Source organism: Phyllobates terribilis, unplaced genomic scaffold (assembly GCF_046119375.1).
Source record: "Phyllobates terribilis strain yellow unplaced genomic scaffold, ASM4611937v1 Scaffold_12__6_contigs__length_324123572, whole genome shotgun sequence".
Classification (NCBI taxonomy): Eukaryota; Metazoa; Chordata; class Amphibia; order Anura; family Dendrobatidae; genus Phyllobates; species Phyllobates terribilis.
Window position 1 is genome coordinate 310,327,577 of NW_027362772.1, and position 23,356 is coordinate 310,350,932.

Consider the following 23,356-nt stretch of genomic DNA (forward strand, 5'->3'; position numbering starts at 1 on the left):
AACGGGTCGGTGCTGCTCTGCTCTTCTTCCAGCAGGCTCCTGGCCAGCGGGCCGGTGCTGCTCTGCTCTCTGGACATCTCCGGGTGAGCTTCTCTGCTACTCCTCTCCAGACTTCTTGTCTCCGGGTGCGCTCGCTCCAGACTGCTCCAGGCGACACCCATCTTTGTTCTCTTCTTCTCAGTCCTCCCACTTTGAGGGCGGTCCCGGGGCCACTTGGTGATTGTCAGCTCCAGGGGCAGTTCTTGCACGCTGACAGACACCTCTAGCATCACAGTCTCTGTTGGTGGGGGCGGTTTCCACTTTTGGCGCCATTTTCGGTCCTGGCCCACGATGGGAGGCGGCCTCTTGCCATCCTCTGGCACGCCCATAATGGCGTCCGCTCTGACAAGGCGGGAAACCTTTGGAAATGGCGGGAATCGTCTCCCAGTGGCGGGAAACTCTGCAGATGGCGGGAAAAAGCTGTTAATGGCGGACAACCGGCGGGAATCGATCTGTGATGGAGTCCGATGGCGGGGACCCTCCGGAACCGGCAGGAGACTTCTTTTTGAGGTAAACTTGTTCTTTTCTTCAGGCACGCAGTACCCGGGTGTTGCGGGCACGTAATCCTGCCGACTACGCCAAAGTTGACGCACCCCCTGGGCCATATTCTTTAGGGGAATACCCGGAGCCGGATCAGATGGGGGTTGTAGTCTTCCGAGTGGCTATGACCCGGTCCGTGCCCAGGGTGTCAAGCTCAGTGTTATGTGGCAGTCCTACAGATGTTATTAAGAGTTCTTTTGTGTCGACTACGCCACCCGTTGTGATGCGGTCACTGTGGCCGCCGCTGCAGCAGGGTCCGCTGAGGCTGATGGTGGGTGCGCAGCTTGGTGGGATAACCCCCAACGGGAGGGGTATAGCCTCAGAGGGGACAGGCGCAGAGGATGGGGGTTGTGGTGGTGTAGTGCAGACGGCAGTGAAGACAGAGTCGGGTTGTGCAGTTAAGGGTGTTTACTTACTGCAGATGTTGTACTGGTCACTCCAGCTGCTAGTGACCACCCGAGCCGTGCTGCGTCCACCAGGTCCTGGATCCAGCCAACCCCCAAACAAGTCCGGAGCGTGGCCCTGAGCTCTCTTTCTGTCCCGTTCTCTGGCCGTCCCCACCAGTAATCCACCTAGGTCCAGCTCCCTCGGGCCTTCTGTTGGGACACCCTTGGCCCTGGGTTCCCTGACCCTTCATGTGGTGTGCCTTCGGGGTGGATGTGATGGGTGACCGTGGCAGACGCTGCCCACGGTCTCCGGTCTCTGGCTGGGGAATGTTTTTACCCCCACCAGCTTGGGTTCCGGTACCCTGATGCCGACTCTTCACCCGGTGCTTTTAGTTGGGATCTCAGAGTCCTTCTCTTCTGTGCTCTGGGTCTCTCTCTTTTCTCCTCTCTCACTCTGGGTCTTTGTCTTTCTTCTCTCCTCTGCTCCTGACTTGTTCTCTGCAGCTGACTGACTCTCTGCATCTGACCCTGATCTTAGTTGGTGCCCACCTTATATACACCCTCTATGTGTGAGCTCAGGTGACCAGCACCCAATGAGCTCCTAACTTTACCCAGGCTGCTCCCCCTATCTGCCCCTACACTACTGGGATGTACCACCCCCCTCCCACTCCAGCCAGGAACAGACTCGGTCGTACCTGCACATTTCTAAGTGGGAGTACCGTTGGTCTGCTCCTCGGAAATGGGATGTGTGTAGTGCATGCAGCTTACTGAGCTCAGTTCCACACTCCATCCTTACCCGGGAGTGGAATATCACACCTCTGGGTTGAGGTGCAATACCCCTGTAGCAGCCGAATCCTCAGGGTGCTACATATAGAGTTACATTTCTATCACCTGTATGCCCATAGTAGAGGTCAGATATCTCCCAGGGGGGACAGATTCCCATCAGACCTCTACTATGGGCCATACAGGTAGGTATAGAGTTACATTTCTATCACCTGTATGCCCATAGTAGAGGTCAGATATCTCCCAGGGGGGACAGACTCCCATCAGACCTCTACTATGGCCATACAGGTAGGTATAGAGTTACATTTCTATCACCTGTATGTCCATAGTAGCGGTCAGATATCTCCCAGGAGGGACAGACTCCCATCAGACCTCTACTATGGCCATACAGGTAGGTATAGAGTTACATTTCTATCACCTGTATGCCCATAGTAGAGGTCAGATATCTCCCAGGGGGGACAGACTCCCATCAGACCTCTACTATGGCCATACAGGTAGGTATAGAGTTACATTTCTATCACCTGTATGTCCATAGTAGCGGTCAGATATCTCCCAGGAGGGACAGATTCCCATCAGACCTCTACTATGGGCCATACAGGTAGGTATAGAGTTACATTTCTATCACCTGTATGCCCATAGTAGAGGTCAGATATCTCCCAGGGGGGACAGACCCCCATCAGACCTCTACTATGGCCATACAGGTAGGTATAGAGTTACATTTCTATCACCTGTATGCCCATAGTAGAGGTCAGATATCTCCCAGGGGGGACAGATTCCCATCAGACCTGTACTATGGCCATACAGGTAGGTATAGAGTTACATTTCTATAACCTGTATGCCCATAGTAGCGGTCAGATATCTCCCAGGGGGGACAGATTCCCATCAGACCTCTACTATGAGCGATACAGGTAGGTATAGAGTTACATTTCTATAACCTGTATGTCCATAGTACAGGTCAGATATCTCCCAGGGGGGACAGACTCCCATCAGACCTCTACTATGAGCGATACAGGTAGGTATAGAGTTACATTTCTATAACCTGTATGCCCATAGTAGCGGTCAGATATCTCCCAGGGGGGACAGATTCCCATCAGACCTCTACTATGGCCATACAGGTAGGTATAGAGTTACATTTCTATAACCTGTATGTCCATAGTAGAGGTCAGATATCTCCCAGGAGGGACAGATTCCCATCAGACCTCTACTATGGCCATACAGGAAGGTATAGAGTTACATTTCTATCACCTGTATGCCCATAGTAGAGGTCAGATATCTCCCAGGAGGGACAGATTCCCATCAGACCTCTACTATGGCCATACAGGTAGGTATAGAGTTACATGTCTATCACCTGTATGCCCATAGTAGAGGTCAGATATCTCGCAGGGGGGACAGATTCCCATCAGACCTCTACTATGGGCCATACAGGTAGGTATAGAGTTACATTTCTATCACCTGTATGCCCATAGTAGAGGTCAGATATCTCCCAGGAGGGACAGATTCCCAACAGACCTCTACTATGGCCATACAGGTAGGTATAGAGTTACATTTCTATCACCTGTATGCCCATAGTAGAGGTCAGATATCTCCCAGGGGGGATAGATTCCCATCAGACCTCTACTATGGGCCATACAGGTAGGTATAGAGTTACATTTCTATAACCTGTATGTCCATAGTAGAGGTCAGATATCTCCCAGGGGGGACAGACTCCCATCAGACCTCTACTATGAGCCATACAGGTAGGTATAGAGTTACATTTCTATCACCTGTATGTCCATAGTAGAGGTCAGATATCTCCCAGGAGGGACAGATTCCCATCAGACCTCTACTATGGCCATACAGGTAGGTATAGAGTTACATTTCTATAACCTGTATGTCCATAGTAGAGGTCAGATATCTCCCAGGGGGGACAGATTCCCATCAGACCTCTACTATGGCCATACAGGTAGGTATAGAGTTACATTTCTATCACCTGTATGCCCATAGTAAAGGTGTGATATCTCCCAGGGGGGACAGATTCCCATCAGACCTCTACTATGGCCATACAGGTGGGTATAGAGTTACATTTCTATCACCTGTATGCCCATAGTAGAGGTCAGATATCTCCCAGGGAGGACAGATTCCCATCAGACCTCTACTATGGCCATACAGGTAGGTATAGAGTTACATTTCTATCACCTGTATGCCCATAGTAGAGGTCAGATATCTCCCAGGAGGGACAGACTCCCATCAGACCTCTACTATGGCCATACAGGTAGGTATAGAGTTACATTTCTATCACCTGTATGCCCATAGTAGAGGTCAGATATCTCCCAGTAGGGACAGATTCCCATCAGACCTCTACTATGGCCATACAGGTAGGTATAGAGTTACATTTCTATCACCTGTATGCCCATAGTAGAGTTCAGATATCTCCCAGGGGGAACAGATTCCCATCAGACCTCTACTATGGCCATACAGGTAGGTATAGAGTTACATTTCTATCACCTGTATGCCCATAGTAAAGGTCTGATATCTCCCAGGGGGGACAGATTCCCATCAGACCTCTACTATGGCCATACAGGTAGGTATAGAGTTACATTTCTATCACCTGTATGCCCATAGTAGAGGTCAGATATCTCCCAGGGGGGACAGATTCCCATCAGACCTCTACTATGGCCATACAGGTAGGTATAGAGTTACATTTCTATCACCTGTATGCCCATAGTAGAGGTCAGATATCTCCCAGTAGGGACAGATTCCCATCAGACCTCTACTATGGCCATACAGGTAGGTATAGAGTTACATTTCTATCACCTGTATGGCCATAGTAGAGGTCAGATATCTCCCAGGGGGGACAGACTCCCATCAGACCTCTACTATGGCCATACAGGTAGGTATAGAGTTACATTTCTATCACCTGTATGGCCATAGTAGAGGTCAGATATCTCCCAGGGGGGACAGACTCCCATCAGACCTCTACTATGGCCATACAGGTAGGTATAGAGTTACATTTCTATCACCTGTATGCCCATAGTAGAGGTCAGATATCTCCCAGGGGGGACAGATTCCCATCAGACCTCTACTATGGGCCATACAGGTAGGTATAGAGTTACATTTCTATCACTTGTATGCCCATAGTAGAGGTCAGATATCTCCCAGGGGGGACAGACTCCCATCAGACCTCTACTATGGCCATACAGGTAGGTATAGAGTTACATTTCTATCACTTGTATGTCCATAGTAGAGGTCAGATATCTCCCAGGAGGGACAGACTCCCATCAGACCTCTACTATGGCATACAGGTAGGTATAGAGTTACATTTCTATCACCTGTATGCCCATAGTAAAGGTGTGATATCTCCCAGGGGGGACAGATTCCCATCAGACCTCTACTATGGCCATACAGGTGGGTATAGAGTTACATTTCTATCACCTGTATGCCCATAGTAGAGGTCAGATATCTCCCAGGGAGGACAGACTCCCATCAGACCTCTACTATGGCCATACAGGTAGGTATAGAGTTACATTTCTATCACCTGTATGCCCATAGTAGAGGTCAGATATCTCCCAGGAGGGACAGACTCCCATCAGACCTCTACTATGGCCATACAGGTAGGTATAGAGTTACATTTCTATCACCTGTATGCCCATAGTAGAGGTCAGATATCTCCCAGGAGGGACAGACTCCCATCAGACCTCTACTATGGCCATACAGGTAGGTATAGAGTTACATTTCTATCACCTGTATGCCCATAGTAGAGGTCAGATATCTCCCAGGGGGGACAGACTCCCATCAGACCTCTACTATGGCCATACAGGTAGGTATAGAGTTACATTTCTATCACCTGTATGCCCATAGTAGAGGTCAGATATCTCCCAGTAGGGACAGATTCCCATCAGACCTCTACTATGGCCATACAGGTAGGTATAGAGTTACATTTCTATCACCTGTATGCCCATAGTAGAGGTCAGATATCTCCCAGGGGGGACAGATTCCCATCAGACCTCTACTATGGCCATACAGGTAGGTATAGAGTTACATTTCTATCACCTGTATGCCCATAGTAAAGGTCTGATATCTCCCAGGGGGGACAGATTCCCATCAGACCTCTACTATGGCCATACAGGTAGGTATAGAGTTACATTTCTATCACCTGTATGCCCATAGTAGAGGTCAGATATCTCCCAGGGGGGACAGATTCCCATCAGACCTCTACTATGGCCATACAGGTAGGTATAGAGTTACATTTCTATCACCTGTATGCCCATAGTAGAGGTGAGATATCTCCCAGGGGGGACAGATTCCCATCAGACCTCTACTATGGCCATACAGGTAGGTATAGAGTTACATTTCTATCACCTGTATGCCCATAGTAGAGGTCAGATATCTCCCAGGGGGGACAGATTCCCATCAGACCTCTACTATGGCCATACAGGTAGGTATAGAGTTACATTTCTATCACCTGTATGCCCATAGTAGAGGTCAGATATCTCCCAGGGGGGACAGACTCCCATCAGACCTCTACTATGGGCCATACAGGTAGGTATAGAGTTACATTTCTATCACTTGTATGCCCATAGTAGAGGTCAGATATCTCCCAGGAGGGACAGACTCCCATCAGACCTCTACTATGGGCCATACAGGTAGGTATAGAGTTACATTTCTATCACCTGTATGCCCATAGTAGAGGTCAGATATCTCCCAGGGAGGACAGACTCCCATCAGACCTCTACTATGGCCATATAGGTAGGTATAGAGTTACATTTCTATCACCTGTATGCCCATAGTAGAGGTCAGATATCTCCCAGGGGGGACAGACTCCCATCAGACCTCTACTATGGCCATATAGGTAGGTATAGAGTTACATTTCTATCACCTGTATGGCCATAGTAGAGGTCAGATATCTCCCAGGGGGGACAGACTCCCATCAGACCTCTACTATGGCCATACAGGTAGGTATAGAGTTACATTTCTATCACCTGTATGCCCATAGTAGAGGTCAGATATCTCGCAGGGGGGACAGACTCCCATCAGACCTCTACTATGGCCATATAGGTAGGTATAGAGTTACATTTCTATCACCTGTATGCCCATAGTAGAGGTCAGATATCTCCCAGGGGGGACAGATTCCCATGAGACCTCTACTATGGCCATACAGGTGATAGAAATGTAACTCTATACCTACCTATATGGCCATAGTAGAGGTCAGATATCTCCCAGGGGGGACAGACTCCCATCAGACCTCTACTATGGCCATATAGGTAGGTATAGAGTTACATTTCTATCACCTGTATGCCCATAGTAGAGGTCAGATATCTCCCAGGGTGGACAGACTCCCATCAGACCTCTACTATGGCCATATAGGTAGGTATAGAGTTACATTTCTATCACCTGTATGCCCATAGTAGAGGTCAGATATCTCCCAGGGGGGACAGATTCCCATCAGACCTCTACTATGGCCATACAGGTGATAGAAATGTAACTCTATACCTACCTATATGGCCATAGTAGAGGTCAGATATCTCCCAGGGGGGACAGACTCCCATCAGACCTCTACTATGGCCATATAGGTAGGTATAGAGTTACATTTCTATCACCTGTATGGCCAAAGTAGAGGTCAGATATCTCCCAGGGGGGACAGACTCCCATCAGACCTCTACTATGGCCATACAGGTAGGTATAGAGTTACATTTCTATCACCTGTATGCCCATAGTAGAGGTCAGATATCTCCCAGGGGGGACAGATTCCCATCAGACCTCTACTATGGCCATACAGGTAGGTATAGAGTTACATTTCTATCACCTGTATGCCCATAGTAGAGGTCAGATATCTCCCAGGGGGGACAGACTCCCATCAGACCTCTACTATGGCCATACAGGTAGGTATAGAGTTACATTTCTATCACCTGTATGCCCATAGTAGAGGTCAGATATCTCCCAGGGGGGACAGACTCCCATCAGACCTCTACTATGGACCATACAGGTAGGTATAGAGTTACATTTCTATCACCTGTATGCCCATAGTAGAGGTCAGATATCTCCCAGGAGGGACAGACTCCCATCAGACCTCTACTATGGCCATACAAGTAGGTATAGAGTTACATTTCTATCACCTGTATGCCCATAGTAGAGGTCAGATATCTCCCAGGGGGGACAGACTCCCATCAGACCTCTACTATGGCCATATAGGTAGGTATAGAGTTACATTTCTATCACCTGTATGCCCATAGTAGAGGTCAGATATCTCCCAGGGGGGACAGACTCCCATCAGACCTCTACTATGGCCATACAGGTAGGTAGAGAGTTACATTTCTATCACCTGTATGGCCATAGTAGAGGTCAGATATCTCCCAGGGGGGACAGACTCCCATCAGACCTCTACTATGGCCATACAGGTAGGTATAGAGTTACATTTCTATCACCTGTATGTCCATAGTAGAGGTCAGATATCTCCCAGGAGGGACAGATTCCCATCAGACCTCTACTATGGCCATACAGGTAGGTATAGAGTTACATTTCTATCACCTGTATGCCCATAGTAGAGGTCAGATATCTCCCAGGAGGGACAGATTCCCATCAGACCTCTACTATGGCCATACAGGTAGGTATAGAGTTACATTTCTATCACCTGTATGGCCATAGTAGAGGTCAGATATCTCCCAGGGGGGACAGACTCCCATCAGACCTCTACTATGGGCCATACAGGTAGGTATAGAGTTACATTTCTATCACCTGTATGGCCCATAGTAGAGGTCACATATCTCCCAGGGGGGACAGATTCCCATCAGACCTCTACTATGGCCATACAGGTAGGTATAGAGTTACATTTCTATCACCTGTATGCCCATAGTAGAGGTCAGATATCTCCCAGGGAGGACAGATTCCCATCAGACCTCTACAATGGCCATACAGGTAGGTATAGAGTTACATTTCTATCACCTGTATGCCCATAGTAGAGGTCAGATATCTCCCAGGAGGGACAGATTCCCATCAGACCTCTACTATGGCCATACAGGTAGGTATAGAGTTACATTTCTATCACCTGTATGCCCATAGTAGAGGTCAGATATCTCCCAGGAGGGACAGATTCCCATCAGACCTCTACTATGGCCATACAGGTAGGTATAGAGTTACATTTCTATCACCTGTATGCCCATAGTAGAGGTCAGATATCTCCCAGGGGGGACAGACTCCCATCAGACCTCTACTATGGCCATACAGGTAGGTATAGAGTTACATTTCTATCACCTGTATGCCCATAGTAGAGGTCAGATATCTCCCAGGGAGGACAGACTCCCATCAGACCTCTACTATGGCCATACAGGTAGGTATAGAGTTACATTTCTATCACCTGTATGCCCATAGTAGAGGTCAGATATCTCCCAGGGGGGACAGACTCCCATCAGACCTCTACTATGGCCATACAGGTAGGTATAGAGTTACATTTCTATCACCTGTATGTCCATAGTAGAGGTCAGATATCTCCCAGGGAGGACAGACTCCCATCAGACCTCTACTATGGCCATACAGGTAGGTATAGAGTTACATTTCTATCACCTGTATGCCCATAGTAGAGGTCAGATATCTCCCAGGGTGGACAGACTCCCATCAGACCTCTACTATGGCCATACAGGTAGGTATAGAGTTACATTTCTATCACCTGTATGTCCATAGTAGAGGTCAGATATCTCCCAAGGGGGACAGATTCCCATCAGACCTCTACTATGGCCATACAGGTAGGTATAGAGTTACATTTCTATCACCTGTATGGCCATAGTAGAGGTCAGATATCTCCCAGGGGGGACAGACTCCCAACAGACCTCTACTATGGCCATACAGGTAGGTATAGAGTTACATTTCTATCACCTGTATGTCCATAGTAGAGGTCAGATATCTGCCAGGGGGGACAGATTCCCATCAGACCTCTACTATGGGCATACAGGTAGGTATAGAGTTACATTTTTATCACCTGTATGTCCATAGTAGAGGTCAGATATCTGCCAGGGGGGACAGACTCCCATCAGACCTCTACTATGGCCATACAGGTAGGTATAGAGTTACATTTCTATCACCTGTATGTCCATAGTAGAGGTCAGATATCTGCCAGGGTGGACAGATTCCCATCAGACCTCTACTATGGACATACAGGTAGGTATAGAGTTACATTTCTAGCACCTGTATGCTCATAGTAGAGGTCAGATATCCCCCAGGGGGGACAGACTCCCATCAGACCTCTACTATGGCCATACAGGTAGGTATAGAGTTACATTTCTATCACCTGTATGTCCATAGTAGAGGTCAGCTATCTCCCAGGGGGACAGATTCCCATCAGACCTCTACTATGGCCATACAGGTAGGTATAGAGTTACATTTCTATCACCTGTATGTCCATAGTAGAGGTCAGCTATCTCCCAGGGGGACAGATTCCCATCAGACCTCTACTATGGCCATACAGGTAGGTATAGAGTTACATTTCTATCACCTGTATGTCCATAGTAGAGGTCAGATATCTCCCAGGGGGGACAGACTCCCATCAGACCTCTTCTATGGCCATACAGGTAGGTATAGAGTTACATTTCTATCACCTGTATGTCCATAGTAGAGGTCAGCTATCTCCCAGGGGGACAGATTCCCATCAGACCTCTACTATGGCCATACAGGTAGGTATAGAGTTACATTTCTATCACCTGTATGTCCATAGTAGAGGTCAGATATCTCCCAGTGTGGACAGACTCCCATCAGACCTCTACTATGGCCATACAGGTAGGAATAGAGTTACATTTCTATCACCTGTATGCTCATAGTAGAGGTCAGATATCCCCCAGGGGGGACAGACTCCCATCAGACCTCTACTATGGCCATACAGGTAGGTATAGAGTTACATTTCTATCACCTGTATGCCCATAGTAGAGGTCAGATATCTCCCAGGGGGGACAGATTCCCAACAGACCTCTACTATGGCCATACAGGTAGGTATAGAGTTACATTTCTATCACCTGTATGCCCATAGTAGAGGTCAGATATCCCCCAGTGGGGACAGATTCCCATCAGACCTCTACTATGGCCATACAGGTAGGAATAGAGTTACATTTCTATCACCTGTATGCCCATAGTAGAGGTCAGATATCCCCCAGTGGGGACAGATTCCCATCAGACCTCTACTATGGCCATACAGGTAGGTATAGAGTTACATTTCTATCACCTGTATGCCCATAGTAGAGGTCAGATATCTCCCAGGGGGGACAGATTCCCATCAGACCTCTACTATCGCCATACAGGTAGGAATAGAGTTACATTTCTATCACCTGTATGCCCATAGTAGAGGTCAGATATCTCCCAGTGGGGACAGACTCCCATCAGACCTCTACTATGGCCATACAGGTAGGTATAGAGTTACATTTCTTTCACCTGTATGCCTATACTAGAGGTCAGATATCCCCCAGGGGGGACAGATTCCCATCAGACCTCTACTATGGCCATACAGGTAGGTATAGAGTTACATTTCTATCACCTGTATGTCCATAGTAGAGGTCAGATATCTCCCAGGGGGGACAGATTCCCATCAGACCTCTACTATGGCCATACAGGTAGGTATAGAGTTACATTTCTTTCACCTGTATGCCTATACTAGAGGTCAGATATCCCCCAGGGGGGACAGATTCCCATCAGACCTCTACTATGGCCATACAGGTAGGTATAGAGTTACATTTCTATAACCTGTATGTCCATAGTAGAGGTCAGATATCTCCCAGGAGGGACAGACTCCCATCAGACCTCTACTATGGCCATACAGGTAGGTATAGAGTTACATTTCTATCACCTGTATGTCCATAGTAGAGGTCAGATATCTCCCAGGGGGGACAGACTCCCATCAGACCTCTACTATGGCCATACAGGTAGGTATAGAGTTACATTTCTATCACCTGTATGCCCATAGTAGAGGTCAGATATCTCCCAGGAGGCACAGATTCCCATCAGACCTCTACTATGGCCATTCAGGCAGGTATAGAGTTACATTTCTATCACCTGTATGGCCATAGTAGAGGTCAGATATCTCCCAGTAGGGACAGACTCCCATCAGACCTCTACTATGGCCATACAGGTAGGTATAGAGTTACATTTCTATCACCTGTATGTCCATAGTAGAGGTCAGATATCTCCCAGGGGGGACAGACTCCCATCAGACCTCTACTATGGCCATACAGGTAGGTATAGAGTTACATTTCTATCACCTGTATGCCCATAGTAGAGGTCAGATATCTCCCAGGAGGCACAGATTCCCATCAGACCTCTACTATGGCCATTCAGGCAGGTATAGAGTTACATTTCTATCACCTGTATGGCCATAGTAGAGGTCAGATATCTCCCAGTAGGGACAGATTCCCATCAGACCTCTACTATGGCCATACAGGTAGGTATAGAGTTACATTTCTATCACCTGTATGTCCATAGTAGAGGTCAGATATCTCCCAGGGGGGACAGATTCCCATCAGACCTCTACTATGGCCATACAGGTAGGTATAGAGTTACATTTCTATCACCTGTATGCCCATAGTAGAGGTCAGATATCTCCCAGGGGGGACAGATTCCCATCAGACCTCTACTATGGCCATACAGGTAGGTATAGAGTTACATTTCTATCACCTGTATGCCCATAGTAGAGGTCAGATATCTCCCAGGGGGGACAGACTCCCATCAGACCTCTACTATGGGCCATATAGGTAGGTATAGAGTTACATTTCTATCACCTGTATGCCCATAGTAGAGGTCAGATATCTCCCAGGGGGGACAGACTCCCATCAGACCTCTACTATGGCCATACAGGTAGGTATAGAGTTACATTTCTATCACCTGTATGCCCATAGTAGAGGTCAGATATCTCCCAGGGGGGACAGATTCCCATCAGACCTCTACTATGGCCATACAGGTAGGTATAGAGTTACATTTCTATCACCTGTATGGCCATAGTAGAGGTCAGATATCTCCCAGGGGGGACAGACTCCCATCAGACCTCTACTATGGCCATACAGGTAGGTATAGAGTTACATTTCTATCACCTGTATGGCCATAGTAGAGGTCAGATATCTCCCAGGGGGGACAGATTCCCATCAGACCTCTACTATGGCCATACAGGTAGGTATAGAGTTACATTTCTATCACTTGTATGCCCATAGTAGAGGTCAGATATCTCCCAGGGGGGACAGACTCCCATCAGACCTCTACTATGGGCCATACAGGTAGGTATAGAGTTACATTTCTATCACCTGTATGTCCATAGTAGAGGTCAGATATCTCCCAGGAGGGACAGACTCCCATCAGACCTCTACTATGGCCATACAGGTAGGTATAGAGTTACATTTCTATCACCTGTATGCCCATAGTAGATGTCAGATATCTCCCAGGAGGGACAGACTCCCATCAGACCTCTACTATGGACATACAGGTAGGTATAGAGTTACATTTCTATCACCTGTATGTCCATAGTAGAGGTCAGATATCTCCCAGGGGGGACAGACTCCCATCAGACCTCTACTATGGCCATACAGGTAGGTATAGAGTTACATTTCTATCACCTGTATGCCCATAGTAGAGGTCAGATATCTCCCAGGGGCGACAGATTCCCATCAGACCTCTACTATGGCCATATAGGTAGGTATAGAGTTACATTTCTATCACCTGTATGCCCATAGTAGAGGTCAGATATCTCCCAGGGGCGACAGATTCCCATCAGACCTCTACTATGGCCATATAGGTAGGTATAGAGTTACATTTCTATCACCTGTATGCCCATAGTAGAGGTCAGATATCTCCCAGGGGGGACAGACTCCCATCAGACCTCTACTATGGCCATACAGGTAGGTATAGAGTTACATTTCTATCACCTGTATGCCCATAGTAGAGGTCAGATATCTCCCAGGGGGGACAGACTCCCATCAGACCTCTACTATGGCCATACAGGTAGGTATAGAGTTACATTTCTATCACCTGTATGTCCATAGTAGAGGTCAGATATCTCCCAGGGGGGACAGATTCCCATCAGACCTCTACTATGGCCATACAGGTAGGTATAGAGTTACATTTCTATCACCTGTATGTCCATAGTAGAGGTCAGATATCTCCCAGGGGGGACAGACTCCCATCAGACCTCTACTATGGCCATACAGGTAGGTATAGAGTTACATTTCTATCACCTGTATGCCCATAGTAGAGGTCAGATATCTCCCAGGAGGGACAGATTCCCATCAGACCTCTACTTTGGCCATACAGGTAGGTATAGAGTTACATTTCTATCACCTGTATGCCCATAGTAGAGGTCAGATATCTCCCAGGGGGGACAGATTCCCATCAGACCTCTACTATGGCCATACAGGTAGGTATAGAGTTACATTTCTATCACCTGTATGTCCATAGTAGAGGTCAGATATCTCCCAGGGGCGACAGATTCCCATCAGACCTCTACTATGGCCATATAGGTAGGTATAGAGTTACATTTCTATCACCTGTATACCCATAGTAGAGGTCAGATATCTCCCAGGAGGGACAGATTCCCATCAGACCTCTACTATGGCCATACAGGTAGGTATAGAGTTACATTTCTATCACCTGTATGTCCATAGTAGAGGTCAGATATCTCCCAGGGGGGACAGATTCCCATCAGACCTCTACTATCGCCATACAGGTAGGTATAGAGTTACATTTCTATCACCTGTATGTCCATAGTAGAGGTCAGATATCTCCCAGGAGGGACAGACTCCCATCAGACCTCTACTATGGACATACAGGTAGGTATAGAGTTACATTTCTATCACCTGTATGCCCATAGTAGAGGTCAGATATCTCCCAGGGGGGACAGACTCCCATCAGACCTCTACTATGGCCATACAGGTAGGTATAGAGTTACATTTCTATCACCTGTATGCCCATAGTAGAGGACAGATATCTCCCAGGGGGGACAGACTCCCATCAGACCTCTACTATGGCCATACAGGTAGGTATAGAGTTACATTTCTATCACCTGTATGTCCATAGTAGAGGTCAGATATCTCCCAGGAGGGACAGACTCCCATCAGACCTCTACTATGGGCCATACAGGTAGGTATAGAGTTACATTTCTATCACCTGTATGCCCATAGTAGAGGACAGATATCTCCCAGGGGGGACAGACTCCCATCAGACCTCTACTATGGCCATACAGGTAGGTATAGAGTTACATTTCTATCACCTGTATGGCCATAGTAGAGGTCAGATATCTCCCAGGGGGGACAGATTCCCATCAGACCTCTACTATGGCCATACAGGTAGGTATAGAGTTACATTTCTATCACCTGTATGCCCATAGTAGAGGTCAGATATCTCCCAGGAGGGACAGACTCCCATCAGACCTCTACTATGGCCATACAGGTAGGTATAGAGTTACATTTCTATCACCTGTATGGCCATAGTAGAGGTCAGATATCTCCCAGGAGGGTCAGACTCCCATCAGACCTCTACTATGGCCATACAGGTAGGTATAGAGTTACATTTCTATCACCTGTATGTCCATAGTAGAGGTCAGATATCTCCCAGGGGGGACAGACTCCCATCAGACCTCTACTATGGACATACAGGTAGGTATAGAGTTACATTTCTATCACCTGTATGCCCATAGTAGAGGTCAGATATCTCCCAGGGGGGACAGACTCCCATCAGACCTCTACTATGGGCCATACAGGTAGGTATAGAGTTACATTTCTATCACCTGTATGCCCATAGTAGAGGTCAGATATCTCCCAGGGGGGACAGACTCCCATCAGACCTCTACTATGGCCATACAGGTAGGTATAGAGTTACATTTCTATCACCTGTATGGCCATAGTAGAGGTCAGATATCTCCCAGGGGGGACACATTCCCATCAGACCTCTACTATGGCCATACAGGTAGGTATAGAGTTACATTTCTATCACCTGTATTCCCATAGTAGAGGTCAGATATCTCCCAGGGGGGGACAGACTCCCATCAGACCTCTACTATGGGCCATACAGGTAGGTATAGAGTTACATTTCTATCACCTGTATGGCTATAGTAGAGGTCAGATATCTCCCAGGAGGGACAGACTCCCATCAGACCTCTACTATGGCCATACAGGTAGGTATAGAGTTACATTTCTATCACCTGTATGTCCATAGTAGAGGTCAGATATCTCCCAGGAGGGACAGACTCCCATCAGACCTCTACTATGGCCATACAGGTAGGTATAGAGTTACATTTCTATCACCTGTATGTCCATAGTAGAGGTCAAATATCTCCCAGGAGGGACAGACTCCCATCAGACCTCTACTATGGCCATACAGGTAGGTATAGAGTTACATTTCTATCACCTGTATGCCCATAGTAGAGGTCAGATATCCACAAGAGAGGACAGATTCCCATCAGACCTCTACTATGGCCATACAGGTAGGTATAGAGTTACATTTCTATCACCTGTATGGCCATAGTAGAGGTCAGATATCACCCAGGGGGGACAGATTCCCATCAGACCTCTACTATGGCCATATAGGTAGGTATAGAGTTACATTTCTGTCACCTGTATGGCCATAGTAGAGGTCAGATATCTCCCAGGATGGACAGACTCCCATCAGACCTCTACTATGGCCATACAGGTAGGTACAGAGTTACATTTCTATCACCTGTATGGCCATAGTAGAGGTCAGATATCTCCCAGGAGGGACAGACTCCCATCAGACCTCTACTATGGCCATACAGGTAGGTATAGAGTTACATTTCTATCACCTGTATGTCCATAGTAGAGGTCAGATATCTCCCAGGGGGGACACATTCCCATCAGACCTCTACTATGGCCATATAGGTAGGTATAGAGTTACATTTCTATCACCTGTATGGCCATAGTAGAGGTCAGATATCTCCCAGGAGGGACAGACTCCCATCAGACATCTACTATGGCCATACAGGTAGGTATAGAGTTACATTTCTATCACCTGTATGTCCATAGTAGAGGTCAGATATCTCCCAGGAGGGACAGACTCCCATCAGACCTCTACTATGGCCATACAGGTAGGTATAGAGTTACATTTCTATCACCTGTATGGCCATAGTAGAGGTCAGATATCTCCCAGGAGGGACAGACTCCCATCAGACCTCTACTATGGCCATACAGGTAGGTATAGAGTTACATTTCTATCACCTGTATGTCCATAGTAGAGGTCAGATATCTCCCAGGGGGGACAGACTCCCATCAGACCTCTACTATGGACATACAGGTAGGTATAGAGTTACATTTCTATCACCTGTATGCCCATAGTAGAGGTCAGATATCTCCCAGGGGGGACAGACTCCCATCAGACCTCTACTATGGGCCATACAGGTAGGTATAGAGTTACATTTCTATCACCTGTATGTCCATAGTAGAGGTCAGATATCCCCCAGTGGGGACAGATTCCCATCAGACCTCTACTATGGCCATACAGGTAGGTATAGAGTTACATTTCTATCACCTGTATGTCCATAGTAGAGGTCAGATATCTCCCAGGGGGGACACATTCCAATCAGACCTCTACTATGGCCATACAGGTAGGTATAGAGTTACATTTCTATCACCTGTATGGCCATAGTAGAGGTCAGATATCTCCCAGGGGGGACAGATTCCCATCAGACCTCTACTATGACCATACAGGTAGGTATAGAGTTACATTTCTATCACCTGTATGCCCATAGTAGAGGTCAGATATCTCCCAGGGGGGGACAGACTCCCATCAGACCTCTACTATGGGCCATACAGGTAGGTATAGAGTTACATTTCTATCACCTCTATGGCTATAGTAGAGGTCAGATATCTCCCAGGGGGGAGAGATTCCCATCAGACCTCTACTGTGGCCATACAGGTAGGTATAGAGTTACATTTCTATCACCTGTATGTCCATAGTAGAGGTCAGATATCTCCCAGGAGGGACAGATTCCCATCAGACCTCTACTATGGCCATACAGGTAGGTATAGAGTTACATTTCTATCACCTGTATGTCCATAGTAGAGGTCAGATATCTCCCAGGGGGGACAGATTCCCATCAGACCTCTACTATGGCCATACAGGTAGGTATAGAGTTACATTTCTATCACCTGTATGCCCATAGTAGAGGTCAGATATCTCCCAGGGGGGACAGATTCCCATCAGACCTCTACTATGGCCATACAGGTAGGTATAGAGTTACATTTCTATCACCTGTATGCCCATAGTAGAGGTCAGATATCTCCCAGGGGGGACAGACTCCCATCAGACCTCTACTATGGGCCATATAGGTAGGTATAGAGTTACATTTCTATCACCTGTATGCCCATAGTAGAGGTCAGATATCTCCCAGGGGGGACAGACTCCCATCAGACCTCTACTATGGCCATACAGGTAGGTATAGAGTTACATTTCTATCACCTGTATGGCCATAGTAGAGGTCAGATATCTCCCAGGGGGGACAGATTCCCATCAGACCTCTACTATGGCCATACAGGTAGGTATAGAGTTACATTTCTATCACCTGTATGGCCATAGTAGAGGTCAGATATCTCCCAGGGGGGACAGATTCCCATCAGACCTCTACTATGGCCATACAGGTAGGTATAGAGTTACATTTCTATCACTTGTATGCCCATAGTAGAGGTCAGATATCTCCCAGGGGGGACAGACTCCCATCAGACCTCTACTATGGGCCATACAGGTAGGTATAGAGTTACATTTCTATCACCTGTATGTCCATAGTAGAGGTCAGATATCTCCCAGGAGGGACAGACTCCCATCAGACCTCTACTATGGCCATACAGGTAGGTATAGAGTTACATTTCTATCACCTGTATGCCCATAGTAGAGGTCAGATATCTCCCAGGAGGGACAGACTCCCATCAGACCTCTACTATGGACATACAGGTAGGTATAGAGTTACATTTCTATCACCTGTATGCCCATAGTAGATGTCAGATATCTCCCAGGAGGGACAGACTCCCATCAGACCTCTACTATGGACATACAGGTAGGTATAGAGTTACATTTCTATCACCTGTATGTCCATAGTAGAGGTCAGATATCTCCCAGGGGGGACAGACTCCCATCAGACCTCTACTATGGCCATACAGGTAGGTATAGAGTTACATTTCTATCACCTGTATGCCCATAGTAGAGGTCAGATATCTCCCAGGGGCGACAGATTCCCATCAGACCTCTACTATGGCCATATAGGTAGGTATAGAGTTACATTTCTATCACCTGTATGCCCATAGTAGAGGTCAGATATCTCCCAGGGGGGACAGACTCCCATCAGACCTCTACTATGGCCATACAGGTAGGTATAGAGTTACATTTCTATCACCTGTATGTCCATAGTAGAGGTCAGATATCTCCCAGGGGGGACAGATTCCCATCAGACCTCTACTATGGCCATACAGGTAGGTATAGAGTTACATTTCTATCACCTGTATGCCCATAGTAGAGGTCAGATATCTCCCAGGAGGGACAGATTCCCATCAGACCTCTACTATGGCCATACAGGTAGGTATAGAGTTACATTTCTATCACCTGTATGCCCATAGTAGAGGTCAGATATCTCCCAGGGGGGACAGATTCCCATCAGACCTCTACTATGGCCATACAGGTAGGTATAGAGTTACATTTCTATCACCTGTATGTCCATAGTAGAGGTCAGATATCTCCCAGGAGGGACAGATTCCCATCAGACCTCTACTATGGCCATACAGGTAGGTATAGAGTTACATTTCTATCACCTGTATGCCCATAGTAGAGGTCAGATATCTCCCAGGGGGGACAGATTCCCATCAGACCTCTACTATGGCCATACAGGTAGGTATAGAGTTACATATCTATCACCTGTATGCCCATAGTAGAGGTCAGATATCTCCCAGGGGGGACAGACTCCCATCAGACCTCTACTATGGACATACAGGTAGGTATAGAGTTACATTTCTATCACCTGTATGCCCATAGTAGAGGTCAGATATCTCCCAGGGGGGACAGACTCCCATCAGACCTCTACTATGGGCCATACAGGTAGGTATAGAGTTACATTTCTATCACCTGTATGCCCATAGTAGAGGTCAGATATCTCCCAGGGGGGACAGACTCCCATCAGACCTCTACTATGGGCATACAGGTAGGTATAGAGTTACATTTCTATCACCTGTATGCCCATAGTAGAGGACAGATATCTCCCAGGGGGGACAGACTCCCATCAGACCTCTACTATGGCCATACAGGTAGGTATAGAGTTACATTTCTATCACCTGTATGGCCATAGTAGAGGTCAGATATCTCCCAGGGGGGACAGATTCCCATCAGACCTCTACTATGGCCATACAGGTAGGTATAGAGTTACATTTCTATCACCTGTATGCCCATAGTAGAGGTCAGATATCTCCCAGGAGGGACAGACTCCCATCAGACCTCTACTATGGCCATACAGGTAGGTATAGAGTTACATTTCTATCACCTGTATGGCCATAGTAGAGGTCAGATATCTCCCAGGAGGGACAGACTCCCATCAGACCTCTACTATGGCCATACAGGTAGGTATAGAGTTACATTTCTATCACCTGTATGTCCATAGTAGAGGTCAGATATCTCCCAGGGGGGACAGACTCCCATCAGACCTCTACTATGGACATACAGGTAGGTATAGAGTTACATTTCTATCACCTGTATGCCCATAGTAGAGGTCAGATATCTCCCAGGGGGGACAGACTCCCATCAGACCTCTACTATGGGCCATACAGGTAGGTATAGAGTTACATTTCTATCACCTGTATGCCCATAGTAGAGGTCAGATATCTCCCAGGGGGGACAGACTCCCATCAGACCTCTACTATGGCCATACAGGTAGGTATAGAGTTACATTTCTATCACCTGTATGGCCATAGTAGAGGTCAGATATCTCCCAGGGGGGACACATTCCCATCAGACCTCTACTATGGCCATACAGGTAGGTATAGAGTTACATTTCTATCACCTGTATGGCCATAGTAGAGGTCAGATATCTCCCAGGGGGGACAGATTCCCATCAGACCTCTACTATGACCATACAGGTAGGTATAGAGTTACATTTCTATCACCTGTATGTCCATAGTAGAGGTCAGATATCTCCCAGGGGGGGACAGACTCCCATCAGACCTCTACTATGGGCCATACAGGTAGGTATAGAGTTACATTTCTATCACCTGTATGTCTATAGTAGAGGTCAGATATCTCCCAGGGGGGACAGACTCCCATCAGACCTCTACTATGGCCATACAGGTAGGTATAGAGTTACATTTCTATCACCTGTATGTCCATAGTAGAGGTCAGATATCTCCCAGGAGGGACAGACTCCCATCAGACCTCTACTATGGCCATACAGGTAGGTATAGAGTTACATTTCTATCACCTGTATGTCCATAGTAGAGGTCAAATATCTCCCAGGAGGGACAGACTCCCATCAGACCTCTACTATGGCCATACAGGTAGGTATAGAGTTACATTTCTATCACCTGTATGCCCATAGTAGAGGTCAGATATCCACAAGGGAGGACAGATTCCCATCAGACCTCTACTATGGCCATACAGGTAGGTATAGAGTTACATTTCTATCACCTGTATGGCCATAGTAGAGGTCAGATATCACCCAGGGGGGACAGATTCCCATCAGACCTCTACTATGGCCATATAGGTAGGTATAGAGTTACATTTCTATCACCTGTATGGCCATAGTAGAGGTCAGATATCTCCCAGGGGGGGACAGACTCCCATCAGACCTCTACTATGGCCATACAGGTAGGTATAGAGTTACATTTCTATCACCTGTATGTCCATAGTAGAGGTCAGATATCTCCCAGGGGGGGACACATTCCCATCAGACCTCTACTATGGCCATACAGGTAGGTACAGAGTTACATTTCTATCACCTGTATGGCCATAGTAGAGGTCAGATATCTCCCAGGAGGGACAGACTCCCATCAGACCTCTACTATGGCCATACAGGTAGGTATAGAGTTACATTTCTATCACCTGTATGTCCATAGTAGAGGTCAGATATCTCCCAGGGGGGACACATTCCCATCAGACCTCTACTATGGCCATATAGGTAGGTATAGAGTTACATTTCTATCACCTGTATGGCCATAGTAGAGGTCAGATATCTCCCAGGAGGGACAGACTCCCATCAGACCCCTACTATGGCCATACAGGTAGGTATAGAGTTACATTTCTATCACCTGTATGGCCATAGTAGAGGTCAGATATCTCCCAGGAGGGACAGACTCCCATCAGACCTCTACTATGGCCATACAGGTAGGTATAGAGTTACATTTCTATCACCTGTATGTCCATAGTAGAGGTCAGATATCTCCCAGGGGGGACAGACTCCCATCAGACCTCTACTATGGACATACAGGTAGGTATAGAGTTACATTTCTATCACCTGTATGCCCATAGTAGAGGTCAGATATCTCCCAGGGGGGACAGATTCCCATCAGACCTCTACTATGGCCATACAGGTAGGTATAGAGTTACATTTCTATCACCTGTATGGCCATAGTAGAGGTCAGATATCTCCCAGGGGGGACACATTCCCATCAGACCTCTACTATGGCCATACAGGTAGGTATAGAGTTACATTTCTATCACCTGTATGGCCATAGTAGAGGTCAGATATCTCCCAGGGGGGACAGATTCCCATCAGACCTCTACTATGACCATACAGGTAGGTATAGAGTTACATTTCTATCACCTGTATGCCCATAGTAGAGGTCAGATATCTCCCAGGGGGGGACAGACTCCCATCAGACCTCTACTATGGGCCATACAGGTAGGTATAGAGTTACATTTCTATCACCTCTATGGCTATAGTAGAGGTCAGATATCTCCCAGGGGGGAGAGATTCCCATCAGACCTCTACTGTGGCCATACAGGTAGGTATAGAGTTACATTTCTATCACCTGTATGTCCATAGTAGAGGTCAGATATCTCCCAGGAGGGACAGACTCCCATCAGAGCTCTACTATGGCCATACAGGTAGGTATAGAGTTACATTTCTATCACCTGTATGTCCATAGTAGAGGTCAGATATCTCCCAGGAGGGACAGACTCCCATCAGACCTCTACTATGGCCATACAGGTAGGTATAGAGTTACATTTCTATCACCTGTATGTCCATAGTAGAGGTCAGATATCTCCCAGGAGGGACAGACTCCCATCAGACCTCTACTATGGCCATACAGGTAGGTATAGAGTTACATTTCTATCACCTGTATGCCCATAGTAGAGGTCAGATATCCACAAGGGAGGACAGATTCCCATCAGACCTCTACTATGGCCATACAGGTAGGTATAGAGTTACATTTCTATCACCTGTATGGCCATAGTAGAGGTCAGATATCTCCCAGGAGGGACAGATTCCCATCAGACCTCTACTATGGGCCATACAGGTAGGTATAGAGTTACATTTCTATCACCTGTATGCCCATAGTAGAGGTCAGATATCCACAAGGGAGGACAGATTCCCATCAGACCTCTACTATGGCCATACAGGTAGGTATAGAGTTACATTTCTACCACCTGTATGGCCATAGTAGAGGTCAGATATCTCCCAGGAGGGACAGATT